Consider the following 16,869-nt stretch of genomic DNA (forward strand, 5'->3'; position numbering starts at 1 on the left):
GCCGGCCTCGCCGTGACGCAAGGCCGGGCGCACGCGATTGGCTGAGGCGCCCCGCATCACGGGCCCGCCCGGGGGTCGCGCGCCCACCCACTTCCGGAGACGCCGTGGAGTAGGCGCCTCGGCCGGCTGGTGCGGTGTGGTTTGTGCACTCTGTGGGGACCCAAGCGGGCTCGCAGACCACCGACGCCTCCAGAACCTCCCAGAGACCCCCTGTCGCCCCCCAGAACCCGACCCGTCGTCCCTTCAGGACGGGCCGTCGTATCTCAGAACCCGGCCTGTCGTCCCTTCAGGACCGGGCGGTTGTACCTCAGAACCCGGCCTGTCGGCCCTTCAGGACCCGCCCGCCAGCCTTGGGTTCTCAGGACGTAAGGCGAGGAGAGGGCGGCCGTGAGGGGCCCGGGGTGGGGGGGGGCGGCACTGTGGCAACCGGAGGCGGGAGGAGGCGAGCCGGCGGGCGCAGGTGGACAGGTGTCTAGGTGCTTCCCCTTGTGACTGACGTGTCGCCCTCGAGCGCACAGGCCGAAAGCTTTAATCTTCTTGGGAGAATTCCTCCAGACTCGTGCTTCTGCGAGGACGGCATGGTGTGGCGGCAACAGACGCCGCTGGTGCCAGTGACAGGACCCCTGACGGGAGGTGGCCGGCCTCGGACCCAGTGCGAGCCCAGAAGGGAGTGCTCTGCCGCCTGCCGGCGCCCATTCCGTCCCTCAGGCCGGGCATCCCGGGGGGCCACCCTCCCCACGCCCCCCCGCAGTTAGGAAGGAGAAGAAAAACCAAACAGGACACGAGGCTGATGGCAGGCCAGGGGCAGCCGGTCTTAGAGGCCGAAACAGTGTGGCTTGGACCTAGTTCCCCTTCCTCCTGCTCTGGTTCTCGCTCTTGCTCCTTTCTGAGGATGCAGACCAGCGGCAGAAGCCTCCCAGGGGCCAGCTCCCCGGGGTAGGGGCGGGGCGGGGCGGGGGTGGGAGGCCGAAAAGCCTCGGAGTCATCCGGGATGGTTTTGTGGTCTTGTGTGTAGCCTTCAGTGTAGCTTTTGTGGACTGGCTTAGTCTGGTGTTGTGGGTTGTCAATGCGCTGTGTGTGTCCCCCTGAAAGTCATGCATGGAAACCTTCATCCTCAGTGGGATGCTGTTTGGTGAAGAGGCCTTGGGAGGGGGGTGGTCATTGGGTCATGGGGGGGGATCCCTCCTAAGAAGGTAGCACCCTTATGAGAAGAGACAACAGAAAGGCGCACGCCCCCTCCCCTTGTGAGGATACAGTGAGAGGGTGGCTGTCCACCAGCCAGGAGCAGGCTGTCACCAGATGCCAGACCTGCTGGCGCCTGGGTCTTGGGCTTCCAGCTTCCAGAACTTTGAGGGGTCCGTGTTTGTGGTCTCAGCCCCCCAGTCTGTGAGGTTTTTGTTATAGCAGCCCCAGCTGACTAAGATCCACAGCAGGAGGGTTCAGTGAGACAGGGGGGCTGGTTCCTCAGAGGAAAATTAGGGTATATTTATTAGCAGGAGAACAAGTGGCTGCCAGACAGCAGAAGCATTAGTCTGGAGGTAGAGGGACCTGTGCACTGTTCGGTCAGTGACAGTTTGTAACCATTTCTCCTATCTGGCCTCAGTGTCCACGTTAAAAGAAGCGTTGAGTTAGGAGTGCTCTGTGGTCCTTGCAGAGCTCCTGTGCTGTGATGGAATTTAATACCAGTTTCCCTGTCAGACTCAGAGTCTGATGCAGTGGAACTTCTGGGGACCCACAGTCCTGCCCCTGCCACCACCCCCAATCCCAGTTCTTTCAGTCAGGAGGCCTGCATTTTTCTGCCCTCGCCATAGCTTGTTCCCATTTCTGCACTTTTGTTTTAACCTTCGTTTTTTGTTTCTCGTCTATCCTCCTTGCCACTTCTCTTCTGGGCCAGACACAGTGGTTCACATCCCCACTCCATCACTTACTATACAAGTCACTCACCTCCGAGCCTGTGTCCTCATCAGTAAAATGGGAACCACCACCTGTGTCTTTGGGTTAGAGGGAGGACGAAGTGAGAAATTGTTACTATATATTACTATAGTCTCTGCATATTTGGATATAAGGCACTTGGCCATTTGCATCAAGTCTTAGGAGTTTTAGAAGCAGTAGTGGGTTCAGCAGCATTCCTGGTGGTTGACAGAGGTCTGCTTTCAGGATGATTGACATTACTGTATCCATCTCTCATACTTGGGTCAGGGAGAGATAGTTGGGTAGATGACAGGCTGGGCGGTCTGGATTTCCCCAGCACTGTCCGCTACAGGAGAGCGCTCAGGTTTTCCAACTGGCTGGTTCTTCCTCACCATGTCTGCCTTCCATGTTAGTCTCAATTCTGTGGCAGCTTCTGTGAACCTTTAAGCTCCAACCTTGGCAGAACTTGCTGCTGTGCTCCAGGCCCCATCAGACCTCTAAACTTCTTCTACACAGCCCCTGCTGTCCCACATGCCCTACCATCCTCCTCCCACTGTCCGTTCTCCTTTAGCCTTAAGTCTCAGATCAAAGGTCAGCTCTTACTAAACCCAAAGGAAAGCAGATGTGGGTTATTTTGTCCTCGTGTTTTAGATGTTCTTGATACTAGCCCCCCACATACTTAGAGTTGTTTTTCTATCTGTATCCCTGACCACACTGCAGTATATTTGAGGGAGTGACTTAATGATTTTTTAAAAGATTTTATTTATTTATTTATTTATTTGAAAGAAAGAGAATGAGAGAGTACAAGCCAAGGAGAGAGGCAGAGGGAGAAGCAGACTTCCTGCTGAGCAGGGAGCCCGATATGGGGCTCAGTCCCAGGACCCCAGGATCATGACCTGAGCCAGAGGCAGACGCTTAACCAGCTGAGCCACCCAGATGCCCCAGGGAGTGACTTTCTTACTCCTATTGAATTTCCAAGGCTTAGTGATTACCTAACACATAATAGGTATTCGATTTTTATTAAAGGAATGAATATCCCTCCTGCAGGCCCCCAGATACTGGATAAGCCATGCACTGAAAAGTGTTGGAAAAGCCTGAGCAAAATACAGCAGAGATTAGCAGAACTGACCCACACACATCGCTCTCTGTCTATTTCATCTCCCACTTCCACCAACAAGAAGCATGGCTGCCTTGGCCCTTTCTTAACATGGCTTCCAGTAGGCTCCACGTGTGTTAAATGGATGTGGTGAGGTTGTTCTAAGGTCTTTCTGATGGGATTTCTTTTTGCTGACTACTGTTGGATTTTTCCTTTCTTTATGGAAACTCATTTGCTAGGAGTAAGCTCTTTATCACAAGTGGTTCGTGATACTTTCACTTTAATTCTGTTTACAGTTATTCCACCCTTATGTAAAGCTGATGAGTCAAATGTCTGGCTGAGAACCTGGTAAGGCGGGACCGGAACAGCCTTGCTCCTGGACTTCAGCTACCCCTTCTCACTGTTCAGTCAGTGGTGTCCCACTCCTGATAATCCACACTGTACAGTTACTTAGATGCTAGATGAAGCAGTTAAAACTGTGATATGTCCACCATCTCTGGCAGAAGAAACCAACTGTTGAAAAGGACAACTGAAAGTTCACGTATATGTATGTCCTGATTCATATAGGCAACAGGGCCTTAAAGTGAAGAAGTGATGTTTTCATTTCTAAGAGGAAACCTACAATACCTAAAATCTAAAACTCAAACAATGAGCTAAACCTGGAAGCCAGGGGTTAGTCACCATCCCAGTTGTCTCATCTCCGCCTGGTTATACAAATTCACACAGACATGGCCAAGTCAAGCGTTTGTTCAACAGCCATCTTTGGAGAGCTTACATTAGGTTAGTCCTAGTGCTGCTGGGGATTCAAATCAGCCAAGAGACCTTTTCCACTGGAGCTAAAAAGGTCCAATGGTGGGTAGAGAACTACATTAGAAGCCAGGAAAGACTATAACCTGTAGGGATGTATTTGAATTGTGTGTATAAAGGTGGTTAATTTGAGGTTAAGGAGGATAAACTAATAAGGTCAGTGGTAAAGTACATGGGTCAGGAGTAGACAAAGAAAACTCGGGTTAATTTGCTTCACATGAACTCTACTCCAGGAAGCAATGTAAAGCTGGCACTCATACCTTTAAGTCCTTAATATTTATGTACCAGCAAGTATACAGATGTGTTTATCTCTTGGGCCAGAAGCTTCTCATACAATACTTCCTTTACACTTCCTGTATCACTCTGCACCAGACTCCATGACAACTACTGGCTGACAGTAGTTGGAACAACTATTTTCTTTCTTTCTTTTTTTTTTTTAATTTTTTATTTTTTAATAACTACATTCAGTGTGGGGCTTGAATTTACAACCTGGAGATCAAGATCTACCCTCTGTACCGACTGAGTCAGCCAAACACCCCAGGAACTTCTAATGGCAGCAGACTTACCCAGAATGTGCAAAGCCAAACCGTAGTCTATGTTGTATGTAAAAGAAACATACTGTATATTTGATTCCAGAAATATACTTTGTCAAGCCACTTGTACTTAAAATGTCTTTCATTGCATTTTATAATCATTGACACAAGGGAAGTTTATTATTAACCTGCTCTGGAGTGAGGTTTCCTATCTTAAACCCCATCAGCTCTCTTTCCAGCACAGAAATGGAGCTCCACTGTTGGTTGCCACACAGGTAGGATTGGCCCTGGGTGGTGGCTGATAAAGAAGTTGCTGGTCTCAGCTCTGCTGGACTTACCACATCTCTCCCAGGCAGGCAGTGCATCAAGAATAGGTGCCACCCAGCCACTAGGGATGAAAGCCAGACCCAAGCTGGCTCTTTTGAGGCATTCTGATACGCTTCTCCATACCTGTCCAAGAACCAGTAATCTCTTGTCGCTAGAATTAGAATTCACTGCTGCTAACGTGTTCCAAGAAGAAACGCTTAAGGAAATTTTTAGACACTTCAGAGAGTGAAAGGAGATGCCAACTAGAGGAGATGCCAGGACAGGAGTTACAAAGCTAGATATATGGCTACTCTGATTATAGATTTAAAATGTAAAGAACAAAACTTCTTCAAGATAATACAAGAAAAAATTTATTTTTTTAAATTTTTTCTTTTAAGGTAGGCTCTGCAGCTGGCATGGAGCCCAAAACAGGACTCAAACTCACAATAATGAGATGAAGACCTGGCCCAAGATCAAGAGTCAGAACTTAACCAACTGAGCCACCCAGTGCCCCCTAATAAAAATATCTCACAGATCTTGAGGTAAGGAAGGATTTCTACCAAAAAAAAAAAGATGTAGAAAGCACCAACTATAACAAAAGAGATGAATACATTCAACTACTCTAAAATCAAAAACTTCTCTTTATCAAGACACCATTAAAAGGGTAAAAAGACAAGCCACAGAGCGGAAGATATTTGCAACATGCATAACCAACAAAGGGCTAGGATCCAGAACATAGAAAGAACTCCTGCCAATCAGTAAGAAAAAGACAAACATTTTAATTGTGAAAAAGGTGAAGGACCTGAATAGCACATAAGAGGAAAGAGGAAATACAAGTGGCTAATAAACAGGAAAAAGTGCTCAACCTCACCAGTAAGCAGGAGAATACAAGTTAAAGCCACAAGGAGTTGTCTACCGCATAGGCCAAGTAAAAGTAGAAATGGGTGCTCTCACTGGGGAAGTCAGTCTGATACTATCTAGTGAAGCTGAAGATAGGCCTTCCCTGTGGCCAGCAGTGCCTTTGCTAATACAAACACTAGGAGCACATGTGAGAACATTCTTAGCAGCGGTTTCTAATAGCTCCAAGTGTCCATTGGTAGTGGAATATATGACTAAATGTGATATAGTAATACAGCAAATATTATTGGTAAACAAAAATGAAGTACAACTAGATGCAATAACATGGATGAATCTAGAACATATGGTGAGTAAAAAAAAAGCTATCCTAAAGGAGTATATATGACCCCTTTTATATGCAAAGTTCAAAAATAGGCAAGAATTTAATTACGTTTGCCGACATATGTTTATGGTAAAAATATAAAGATAAGTAAATGGTTATCATAACATTACCATAAAAACTAGGATGTGATGCCTTTGGAGGACCAAAGGAACATAGTGAGGCTTTGGGATTGCTGCCAGTGTTCTTCACCTGGGCAGTTATTATGTAAGTTTTGCTTCATGATAATTCACAATATTTATGTCTCAGTCTTCTCTAGTATATTTTATAATTTAAAAAGGTTTAGTTTTGGGGTACCTGGTGGCTTAGTCACTTAAGTGTCTGCCTTCAGCTTGGGTTGTGGCCCCAGGGTCCTGGGATTGAGCCCCACATCTGCCTCCCTGCTCAGTGGGGAGTTTGCTTCTCCCTCTCCCTTTGCTCCTCTGACCCTCTCGTGTTCTCTCTCTCTCTCTCTCTCTCTCAAGAAAAACATCTAGAAAACCCTGAGTATTTAAAATAATTAAATTAAAAGGGTTTTTTTCCCCCAAAGGACACATGGTAAAAGCAACAGTCCTAGTTTTACATGAATGAGATTAACTTGCCAGTGACAGTATCACACAGGATTTTCAAGAATTTTGTAACTCAACCCAGAAAAAAGATAAAATGATAGAAATCTGAGGGCACAGAAAGAATGCTGGCATGATAGTGAAACCATGGTGACAGTGACATGAAGAGATGTTTGAAGCATTTCTAGAAAAGTAAGAGTGAAAAACATTTTCTAAACATTTTCTATGTGTATCTCTGATTTGAAATGTATACATAAAACCAAGTTAATAAATGCTACAAATTGACATCTGGGAGCTTCCCAGAAAAGAAGGGGAAAGAGCGCTGTCTGTATTGGGACAGTCCCAGTAGCTGTCACCAGCCCCATCTGACAGCACAAGGAAAAAGTAATTTGCTAGTGTTCACATTGCTAATTTTCAAATTTTGGGGGTTGCGGACTGAAAGGTGGAAGGGTATCCATGGCAGTGGGAATCGTGTAACTCACAGCATCGACAGCGGGCTGGAAAACCAGATTCAGCAAACCAGCAGGAATGAGGGCCCCGAGAGCCACCATCGGCGTGCCCTTCTTGCCACAGCACCAGCCTCACCAGGGTGCAGGCATTGATGCTGTTGGGTGTTGCCCCAGCGCCATGGCCCCCACTTCGCTCTGGGCCCGCCATCAGTGGCATGTGTTCCAATCTGTCCGTTCTCTCTGCCCCTCACCACAGACCCAAAGGCCCGCTCAAGTATCCAGTTGGCCAACATCAACTCCTTTGCCTATGTTTGAGGGACTTGGGATTTGAGGGAGCAAGGATCTCACCTTTTAGGGGCCTTACCAAGATTCCCAGATCTTGTAGGCAACAGAAGGTAGTTCACACACTGAATGGTTAGAAATGGTCGTATCCATTTTCCCTGTAGAGCCAGGCAGTGGCAGGGCTGGGACCAGTGCCCCGGACAACACCATATTCCACTATTCCTTCTGAGTTGCTTTGGACCTGGGGGTGAGATGGGTAGCAAACCCCAGTCGCCGGTGGTGGTGTCCTCACCCCCTCGAGCAGTTGCTCGTGTCAGATGTGCAGTCGCTAGAGCTGCAGGCGGGAACCTGCTGAGGTCACTCACACAAGAATCAGTCCCAACAGCAGCTCTTGAGTTACTTTCAAGCCAGTTGATAGCAGGCCAAGGACAGTGTGGGTGCAGGTACAAAATTAAATACTCCAGGCTCCTGCTCGAAAGAGCCTGGAGTCTAATCTCTTAAAACATCAGCTGAGGGCACCTGCTTGACTCAGCTGGTTGAGCATCTGACTCTTGGTTTCTGCTCAGGTTATGATGTCAAGTTCGTGGGATCAAGCCCTGTGTTGGGCTCTGCACTAAGCATGGAGTCTTCTTGGACCTCTCCCTCTGCTTCTTCCCCTGCTCATGCTATCTCTAAAATCAATTCATTAATGTAAAAAAGAAAGAAAGAAAGAAAGAAAGAAAGAAAAAGTCAGGTGTATGTTACTGCTGCCCTTAACATAAGGTCTTATAGAATTCCTGAATTCCTCTTTCTGGTCCCCCATTGTATTTCCAAGTGTGTGTGTGTGTTTTTTTTTTTTTAAAGATTTTATTTATTTACTTGACAGAGAGAGATCACAAGTAGGCAGAGAGGCAGGCAGAGAGAGAGAGGAGGAAGCAGGCTCCCTGCTGAGCAGAGAACCCGATGTGGGACTCGATCCCAGGACCCTGAGATCATGACCTGAGCTGAAGGCAGTGGCTTAACCCACTGAGCCACCCACGCACACCCAAGTGTGTGTTTTAAGGGTGAAGTGCTCTATGATCTTTTCCCAATTTGTATTTTGCAATTATTGTCACTATATCCCTAAATGATGAAGATCATCAAAGGAAGCTTTAGGAACGTGAACTTCGGGGTTGTTTGACAAGCTACTTCATTACCTGGTATAGTTCTTTAGGCATTGTAAGTACTTAGTAAATATTGGAGAGTGGTTGGACGTGGGACAGGTAGTGGAAGTGATTTGGAGAAATAGAAGCAAGAATGAATTTGATTTAGATATGGAGAGGCCTCCATAGGCAGCCAATAGTCTCCTGCTCCAGAAGAAATGAAATTGAAAGAAGTTTATAAAGGAAATTTCTCCAGAAACCAAAAAGGACCAGGGACGGGAGCGTGGTGGGATCCCTGACCAGGGTGTCTGGACAGCCAAGAAGGCAGGCAGGCTGGCCCTGGAACCACATAGGAGTCTACTCTCAGACCAGGTGGAAAGGAGGGAGGTGGACAATTAGGTGTATGAGCCAGGCCATTCTAAGGGCCCAGACTGTTGTCCTTACTTGACCAAGAACGACTCTGGGGCATAGGTCAGCCTGCCCAGAGGCAGCCGGGATTCAATCTTCAGGCGTGTGGCCTCAGAGCATGTCTTCTTCGTCACTAATCTGCCCCTGCACAGTTTTGGGATTTCTCTGATGGACCTACATCTTAGCAGGGGCCTGAATAAAGGAGTGAGGACATGAGTGCAGTGCATAGTGGGAATGTCAAGTGCAACAACCCAGGACCAGCAGGCAGGCAGGGTGGCTGGAGCTGGGGAGACATGAGACTGAGAAACAGTGAGCTCAGAGAGCCTGGAGGGAGAGGGCGGCTGGGGTTAGGGCAGAGCCGTGCATTCGTAACGAAGCCCAAGGGACACGTTCCCAGGTGGGCACAAGCGTAGCTGTAAGAGATTGTTTAATGTCACTGCTTTCACTAAGTAGGTGTGGACACAGAACCCAGAGAGGCCCCATGATCTCTGCCCCCTCTGTCGTCCTTCCTTTGATGCGGGCTGGCCTGTGGCTTTCCTCTAGCTAGTAGAATCCTGCAGAGATGCAGGGATTTGGCAGATGTAATTAAGGTCCCAAATCGGTAGATTTTGAGTTAATTAGAAGGGAGATGATCCTGGGTAAGCTTGGCTTAATTAGATAAAGGCCCTTTTAAGAGGGACTTGGGCTTTCCTGAGGCTAGACACTGTCTCCTGCTGGCCTTGCAGAAACAAACAGCCATGTTGTAAATGGCCTCTGGGGAGGGCCACGTGGCAGGGGAACTCAGGCAGCCTTTAGAATCTGAGGGCGACCAACAACTGGTAAGAAGCTGGGGCCCTCAGGAGTCAACTGCAAGGAAATGAATCCAGCCAACAGTCAAATGAGCCTGGCAGTGAATTCTCCCCCACTTACACTTCCAAGTGTAGACATAGCCTGACGACATGTTGGTTGCAGGCTTGAGAGACCCTGAGCAAAAGACCTAGCAAGGCTGAGCCCAGACTCCTGACCAATAGACACTGTGAGATGAGAAATGGACATTGTTTTAAGTTGCTAAATATGGGATACTTTGTTGTGTAGCTTAGAAAATGAATATAGTAAGAGATTTCCAACATAGGTATACATGCTTAGAAATATATACGTGGAAAAAAAAAAAGAAATATATGTGTGTTGATTTCCCCCAATGATAAAGCAGTGCTTTGTACTTTTTTTTTGTCAGTGTCAGTAGAAACAGCTAAATGCAAGGGACCAAGGAACAGAGCCAGTGGCCCCAGAAAAAGCAGGAACAGTCAGTGCTGGTGATTATTCATGAGAACAGGCAGGTGCCTGCCCCGGTGCTCAGACACAAAAGCCAGGTAATGAACGGGCTTCACAGCGTGTTCCCAGGTAGGTAATAATGTCAGTCACCCAAGTGTCAAAGGAAGACAGCGCCATGAGGAGTCAATCCTTCATTTCTGGATGATAAAATTTCTAGAGGCCTTTTTAATTTTTGTGCAATGCTAATAAGGCACGGCGTGTGAGTGGCTTCGCTGGTGAAGTGTCTGCCTTCAGTTCAGGTCATGATCCCAGGACCAAGCCCGGTGTTGGGTTCCCTGCTCAGCGGGGAGCCTGCTTTTCCTCTCCCTCTGCCCCTCCCCCTGCTTATGCTCTCTTGCTCTCGTTCACTCTTTTGAATAAATAAAATCTTTAAAAAAAACACTTTAAACAATGCTAATAAGGCAAACATAAATGTTTAGTAATGCTGACAGATGAAGTCACTGTTTTATAATGACAGGACTAGGTTAATCAATCCATAAAAACCCAGAGGTGGGTTTTGGAATACCACCCAGCAAGACTTTAAAAATGTATCATTTTAGGGGTGCCTGGCTGGCTCAGTCAGTAAAGCACGTGACTGTTTTAGAGAGAAAGTGCCTGTGCTTGCGGGGTGGGAGGTGACTTGGGGGGTAAGGGGAGTAGGGAGCTAGGTCAAGAGCAGCAGAGGGAGAGGGAGAGAATCCCAAGAAGACTCCCCACTGAGCTCAGGTCCAGTCCCATAACCCAGAGATCATAACCTGAGCTGAAATCGGGAGTCAGATGTTTAACAGACGGTGCCACCGAGTTGCCCCTAGCATGTGACTCTCGATCTCAGGGTTGTAAGTTTGAGCCCCACATTGGGTATAGAGATTATTTAAAATCTTAAAAAAACAACAACATAATTTTAGGGGAGGCATAAGGTTGCAAATAACTAAAACCTGTGTGAAAGGTGTGGGTTTTCTAGATCTGACCAATGCAGGAAATGACATTTCTAAAAAGCAACTTTAGTCCGATGGCCTAGATCAGCCCTCGCCAAGAATCCATCTGTAACCAAAATGCCTTAATTCAGCTGCTTAGAGATGGTATTCTTTTTGTTTGGGGCCTTGAGCCCTGGAAAAATATAAAAATAAATATAGCTATAATCCTAGAATGATAGGTTTCTTAAAAAGTAAAAGAAATTTTGACGATGATGTTGATATTTAGCCTAGGAAATTAGTCTGTGTCTTCTGTGCTGTCTGTGGTGTCTGCAATAGTTAACCATGCCATATTTTATAGCTACAGGTTAAGTTGGTGGAGACCGTTACTTTAGTTGGGTTTTAGATGTAAAAAGAAAGATTTGTACAATTTGGTTCATAAGAGCTTACACTGAGCATTAAAAAAGTACAGGGAATGTGGGTGTCCTCTTCGTGCCTGATGCTCTGGGACAGTTGGGAACCTAGTCAGCTCGGGAAGAATCTGGGTTCCGGAATCTCAGTGTGGGGCCTGACCTTCCAACAAACGGGGACATCTCTTCTATTGTAGTAAGAGGACAAAGGGCCTGGGCATCTCCATGGAGGTGCAAAGATCTTCAAGTGAGAAGAAAAAGCAAATTGTACAACAGAACGTAGACTGTCCACAAGGGGAGAAGTCAGCTCTGGGAAATCACATACGCATGGAACCCCTGGGAAAGGATGAAGAGATCTGCCCCGAACTTTACTGTGATACGTGTGGGTGCAGAGGGACTGTCCTTCTTTACCTGATGTCGGTGTTTTGACGTGCAGATTCCTGTACAAGATTCCAGGCAGCACCCAGTGCGCGGAGACAGAGACCATGCACCACTGTCTTACTCAGTGCCCCCCACCCCCTGCACAAACGCATTCCCCCTCACAAAAATCCGATGAGGTTGCTACAATTCTTACCCCATTTGACAGGTAAGGAAACTGAACCCTAGGTGGGCTCCCAAGTCTGTAGGTCAAGGCAATGGAGGCCTGGAATCTGGACAGCTTGATCTCCTGGAGCCCGTGTGCTTAATCAGAAAACCGCAGGGCAGCTCACCCTACCTCTTGGACTCTCTGCGTGGGGAGCAGGACCAATCAACTCAGGTCCCAGGAAAACGTGCCAAGTGAGTGATGTGGGAAGCCCCGAGGAGGAGGGAAGGACTAAGCCATGTAGAATGTGCTGCTCACGGCGCCGTAACTCTGGGACGATACACCGTAGTGCTGGGGTTTTGTGCTGCGGCACCAGGGAACCGTGGTTGGGTTCAAGCAAGGAGAGCTGTTTGGCGCGGTTGAGTGCGTGAGTGCGTGGCTCTGAAGGTGATTCTTCCCAGGCTTGGTGGGAGGGGTGCCCCGAGGGACTAGAGGCTGGGACCCCCCTCCGGAGGCCTGGAGGTGACGAAAGCCAGGAGCCGTAGCCATGAGATGGGCAAGAAGGCTCTGTCACCTCTAAAAGAAAGACCTCACAGTTAACATCTCAGGCTATTTAGGGGGTTTCTTAAAAAAGACAGACTGTACAGGTCTTGGTTCCAGTGTGTAAGCATGTGGGTAGAGGATGTGTTTTCACTGTCGGGGGCTTCTCTGAAGCTAAAGAGGGCTGAGGGTTGTGTTACGGATGGCACCACCAACCACAGATTGTTCTCGACTACTTGGTTTTGTTCACTGTAATGATGTGATCCTCAGATGAGAGCTCAGGTTTGAAAACAGACTCACAGGCAGCATGGTGTGTGGTGTGCAGTGCAGAGCCGGTCCACATTTCACACCATTTCAGCCTTTGGCCCGCAGTACTCAGGCTGAAGTGCTGGTGACCAGTGAACCCAGGACCCACCATGGACAGAGTGGGCCCTGTGGGGCCTTTCCCAGCAGCCCTTGCTTTTCTGGATCCTGACACCAGCTTTACGCACAGCTCCCGGGTGCCTGCTTTCTCCTGGTGGAGGCGTAGAATAGTTTTCCTTTTTTTTAGGTCCACCTTGGAACCCCAGAAGGAACTCGACTGAGGAAGGTCAGGGAAACGACCCACAGAAATGAATGAATGATGGTTTCGAAGGGTGCTTGGTTCCTGGAATTCAGGGGGCTCTTCTTACCTCATGGTGCAGGCTACAGTCCCCTGCTGCACCTGTCCCTACTGGCGGGACACAGGACAAAATGGGACTCTGGGCCTTTGTCTTTGGTGCCGGTTACCTGGATAGCTCTACAGTTCCTACTTCTCCTAAGTCATGGATTTAATCAAGAATGCCCTTGGCAATGATCTTAAGTGGGCTTGTCTTAACTGCCAGAGGCAAAGTCCCGTGGGTGGTACCTAATGGTGGGACTCCATGCTCGGAACCTGAGAATCTCGGAACAGGGAGGTATTGTGAGGCTGTGTTCTGTCCTCTGCCTGGTTCCTCCTGGGCCTCCCTGCCCCGCGATGGCTCCTCCCCCGGGGCCTTCTCCTCCATCACTCCTTCATGTCAGCCACTGTCTGTCTTCTGCTGGAGCATCAGGGGGCTGTTCCCAGCCCCGTCCTCAGGCTCCCTCCCTGTGCCCAGGGGCAGCCCCCTGAAGCTAGCCATGACAACAGTGCAAGCGGCAGGTAGGGGCCACTGGGCCACTGGACAGGGTGGGGTGGGCTGGCCAGGAGAGAGGGACTGAGGATGGGGAGGGCCCTTGCAGCAGAGGTGGCCTCTCTTCTAGGGGACCTCAGTCCCCTCAGCCCTCCAAGCCGGCTGGTTTCACAGAGCTCCTTCATGAAACTGTGAAACCATGTCAAAGCCTCAGCCTCTTCTGTTTCACTCTGTGGCTTGCAGAAGAACCAAGTTCTGGGTGTCACTGGTTAAACAGAATAAAGGCTGAGAGAAGGAAGGTCAGAACCCTTGGAGGCCCTGCAAGGGGCTGTAAAAATCACCAGCTGGGGCAGCTCGCAGAGGTCCCTCACGGCCCTAAGGAGGTGACCTCTCATCTCAGCTTGGGAGTGGTCATGTGCTTTCCCCCAACCAAAGAAGACGCCCAGTTGCCACTGAATTCGGTGCTCTGCTAAATGGTAACAAGCACTTGGTTTCTCTTTACTCTCATAAACAATGGTGACAGAGTTCAAAGGGAAATACCTATGCACATCTGAGTAACTTCCACTGACCTCTGGAAGAGGGTAGAAAAGTTTTGGAGGTACATTTCCCCCCTGCTGATGATACTCAGTAATCACGAAAACCGCGGAGTGAGGTCTCGAAGGGCGTCAGTCATGTTCATCTTCCCTACACTCTGGGCACTCTTGGCTTTTTAAAACCAGGAATGGCTTGTCTGGAATGATCCAGACCTACTTCTAGCCTGAAGAGGGATGCACTTCGTGGTCCTGTGGGCCAGAGCTCAGTTCTGGAGGTGGAAGGATCTAGGTTTAAATCCTTACCAGCTGCATGATCTCGGGCAAGATCAGTGGTACCTGAGCACCTGCAATCCCAGGAACTGGGGCAACAGGAAGAACACACTATCCCAAACCACAATGGGCCTCACTGAGTGGAGAGATAGGTACTTTCTGTATATGTAAATTGGGGGTCATAAAATCTGACTGGCCCTGATCTGAATCCCCACATAATGCCCGACACGTAACAGCATGACAAAGGTTGGGTTTCTCCCGGTAAGTTCCACTCAGAAATGGGGATCCCGTCATTGTGGAAGGTGAGAAGGTAGAAATGCCCCCACAGAAGAGACGTTGTTAAGAGTTTTGAGAGGATGCTTGAAGTCTTAATATTAAGGAAGCCTGGCTTACAAAGGTTAAGTGATGAGCTCAGCTGAGAGCTGTTCTGTTTGTGGAAATCTGGACAGCAACCAGCTATTGTCCAAACCTCAGCCCACTTCCTCTGTGTGCTGCCCTCAACATCCAAATTTGGCGTCGTTTTTCTGGACTCTTCCAACCCCCCCCCCCCCGCCCCGCTCCGCCGTGCCCCAATCAAGAAGTCTTGGAAAAGCACCATGTTCTGTTAACTATAAAAGGCTTTAGATTAATTTTGCACATGGTTGCCGCAAATGTGTTTGACTTCCCTGTTTTTGCCTAATAGTCCAGATACACCGGTTACATCCATTAATACGGAGCTGCTTCTCAGGGGGTTTGATTACAGCTGCTTGGAGACTTACTTAGCTAGAAACTTGCTATCCAGAATTTACTCTCTGTTCTTGTGAGGATTGCTGGAAAATGTTGACTTAACAGAGACATTTTCTGTGTTTGTATGAGTGCGTTCTACCAGGTAGACCGACGGAAGGAGGACCACTTCTTAGAGAATGAAGGCTGTTGTTTGGATTTAAATATGGTAATATATATTATTTAGTAATATATATTATGATGAGAGTTACCATGTGACCCAGAACGAAATTGTCACCTGTGTTGCATAGAACATATGTACTTAATTTATGAAATACCTAGAAATATTTGCCTAGTAGAATTAGGAGACTTCCCATAAAACTTAAAACAGTGTTTATCTAAGATAAACATTTAGCAAGTATTTGGTGAGTGCGTTCTCTGAGCCAGGCGCTTGTAATTGGTTACCGCCTTGGATTTTGAAATATCTGCTGCTGCTACTTTTTCTTTCTTTCTCTCTCAACATTTTTTTTTTTTTAAACCACAATCCCAACCATGTGAGATACTAGTTTCCTGAATGTGCAAGACACTCACGTGATGGGTAATCAGCATTCTGCAAAAAGAGGATGATTCTTGTTTTGGTTTCCTCTGGCTACATCTGAGGAGAGTCCTTGGTGACTGCCAAGGTCTGGAGGACAGTGGCACCTCCCAGGCAGGGGCCAGCACGTGCACTGCCTGACCAGATCCCTTGCAGAGTGCTCCTAAGACCTGTACACATAACAGTTAAAAATCGTATTTACTCACTTATATGGATGAAGCAATACTAAAAAAAAAAAATTTCGATGTACACATGAGATAAGCATGTAGAATTTTAGCTATCTGAAAAATGTGCTCAGAGGAAGATATGTTCCAAGTCTTCTACAATCGGAGTGCATTTCTGGTAAAAATCAGCAGTGGCTGGCTTTTTTGGTGCACTTTGCGTGGAAGCAGTGTATAAGGATCGGCAGGAGTGCCAATGTGGGATCGGAAGATCCACCTTTCGTGGCTGAGAGACCTTAGAAAAATGACTGGACCTCTCTGAGTCAAGCAGTGGAGGGGCGGGCAACTCTACTTCATGGGATGGCCCCGGGGATGAACTGAGGTGTTTATAACCTCGACTGAGTAGGTTTAAAGATCAAATTGACTTTAGTCGGTGACTTGTGAAGGGGCAGCATCCCGTCCTGCAGATAGAAAAGGCGCTCCGGAGAGCTGCACAAAATGGGAGCCTTTCGTAGGCAGAAGGGGACAGGGCAAGGAGAGAGCCTCCTCTTAGGAGGATAGCAGGGTTCTGCCCCGTGGATCACCTCACCGCTGCTGGCCAGGAGATTCCAGATGGACTGGCTTAAAACTGCACTCCTGGGAAGGGCTGAAACTGCAGTGGGGCAGGGTATTAAGTCTTGGTTTGCTTTGTCTCTTTTTGGTAACACGGGTGAGATGATTCCCGGTCCCGCTCTGACGTAGTATCACTGCCCTCGGTCCGCTCTTACACTGCCCCGTGGTCAGAGCCTGGCGCTCTCGCCTAGCCAAGTGCCCGTTCTCCTCGGTGACTCTGCTACTTCCTCCTCTTTCCTGGAACCCCAGCACCGCTCCCCTGGCCTCGGCCTCACTGCTGACCTTGCTTCCCGTGTCATACAGAAAACAGAAGCAGTCCCAAGACCAAACCCCCTGCCCCACCTCCATCCAGCTGCATGGGCACCCACGTGCTGCACCTTCTCCCGTTGCTGTGGGTGACCCTGGGATCCCAGCACGGCCCCTTCTCCCCTCTTTCTCCCACATCCTCCCTCTTCCCATGTAATAGTTCCCCTCAGAGCACAGTCAGAAGCCGGTCC

The 16,869-nt window shown here is 48.4% G+C and overlaps 1 long non-coding RNA gene across 3 annotated transcripts; it reads left to right on the forward strand.

Annotated features, from left to right (window-relative positions):
- Positions 1-75: 75 nt before the first annotated feature.
- On the forward strand, positions 76-14,888 carry LOC132026498 (uncharacterized). Of its 3 annotated transcripts, XR_009406929.1 has the most exons (5): positions 76-365; positions 5,052-5,195; positions 9,909-10,044; positions 11,893-12,083; positions 12,920-14,888. It is a non-coding gene; the product is annotated as an uncharacterized LOC132026498 (long non-coding RNA). The 3 variants fall into 3 exon arrangements; XR_009406930.1 differs by lacking the exons at positions 11,893-12,083; positions 12,920-14,888 and adding an exon at positions 11,504-11,886; XR_009406928.1 differs by lacking the exons at positions 11,893-12,083; positions 12,920-14,888 and having other exon boundaries at positions 9,909-10,555.
- Positions 14,889-16,869: the final 1,981 nt, after the last annotated feature.

The sequence above is a fragment of the Mustela nigripes genome, chromosome 11 (genome assembly GCF_022355385.1).
Source record: "Mustela nigripes isolate SB6536 chromosome 11, MUSNIG.SB6536, whole genome shotgun sequence".
In the NCBI taxonomy this organism is placed as follows: Eukaryota; Metazoa; Chordata; class Mammalia; order Carnivora; family Mustelidae; genus Mustela; species Mustela nigripes.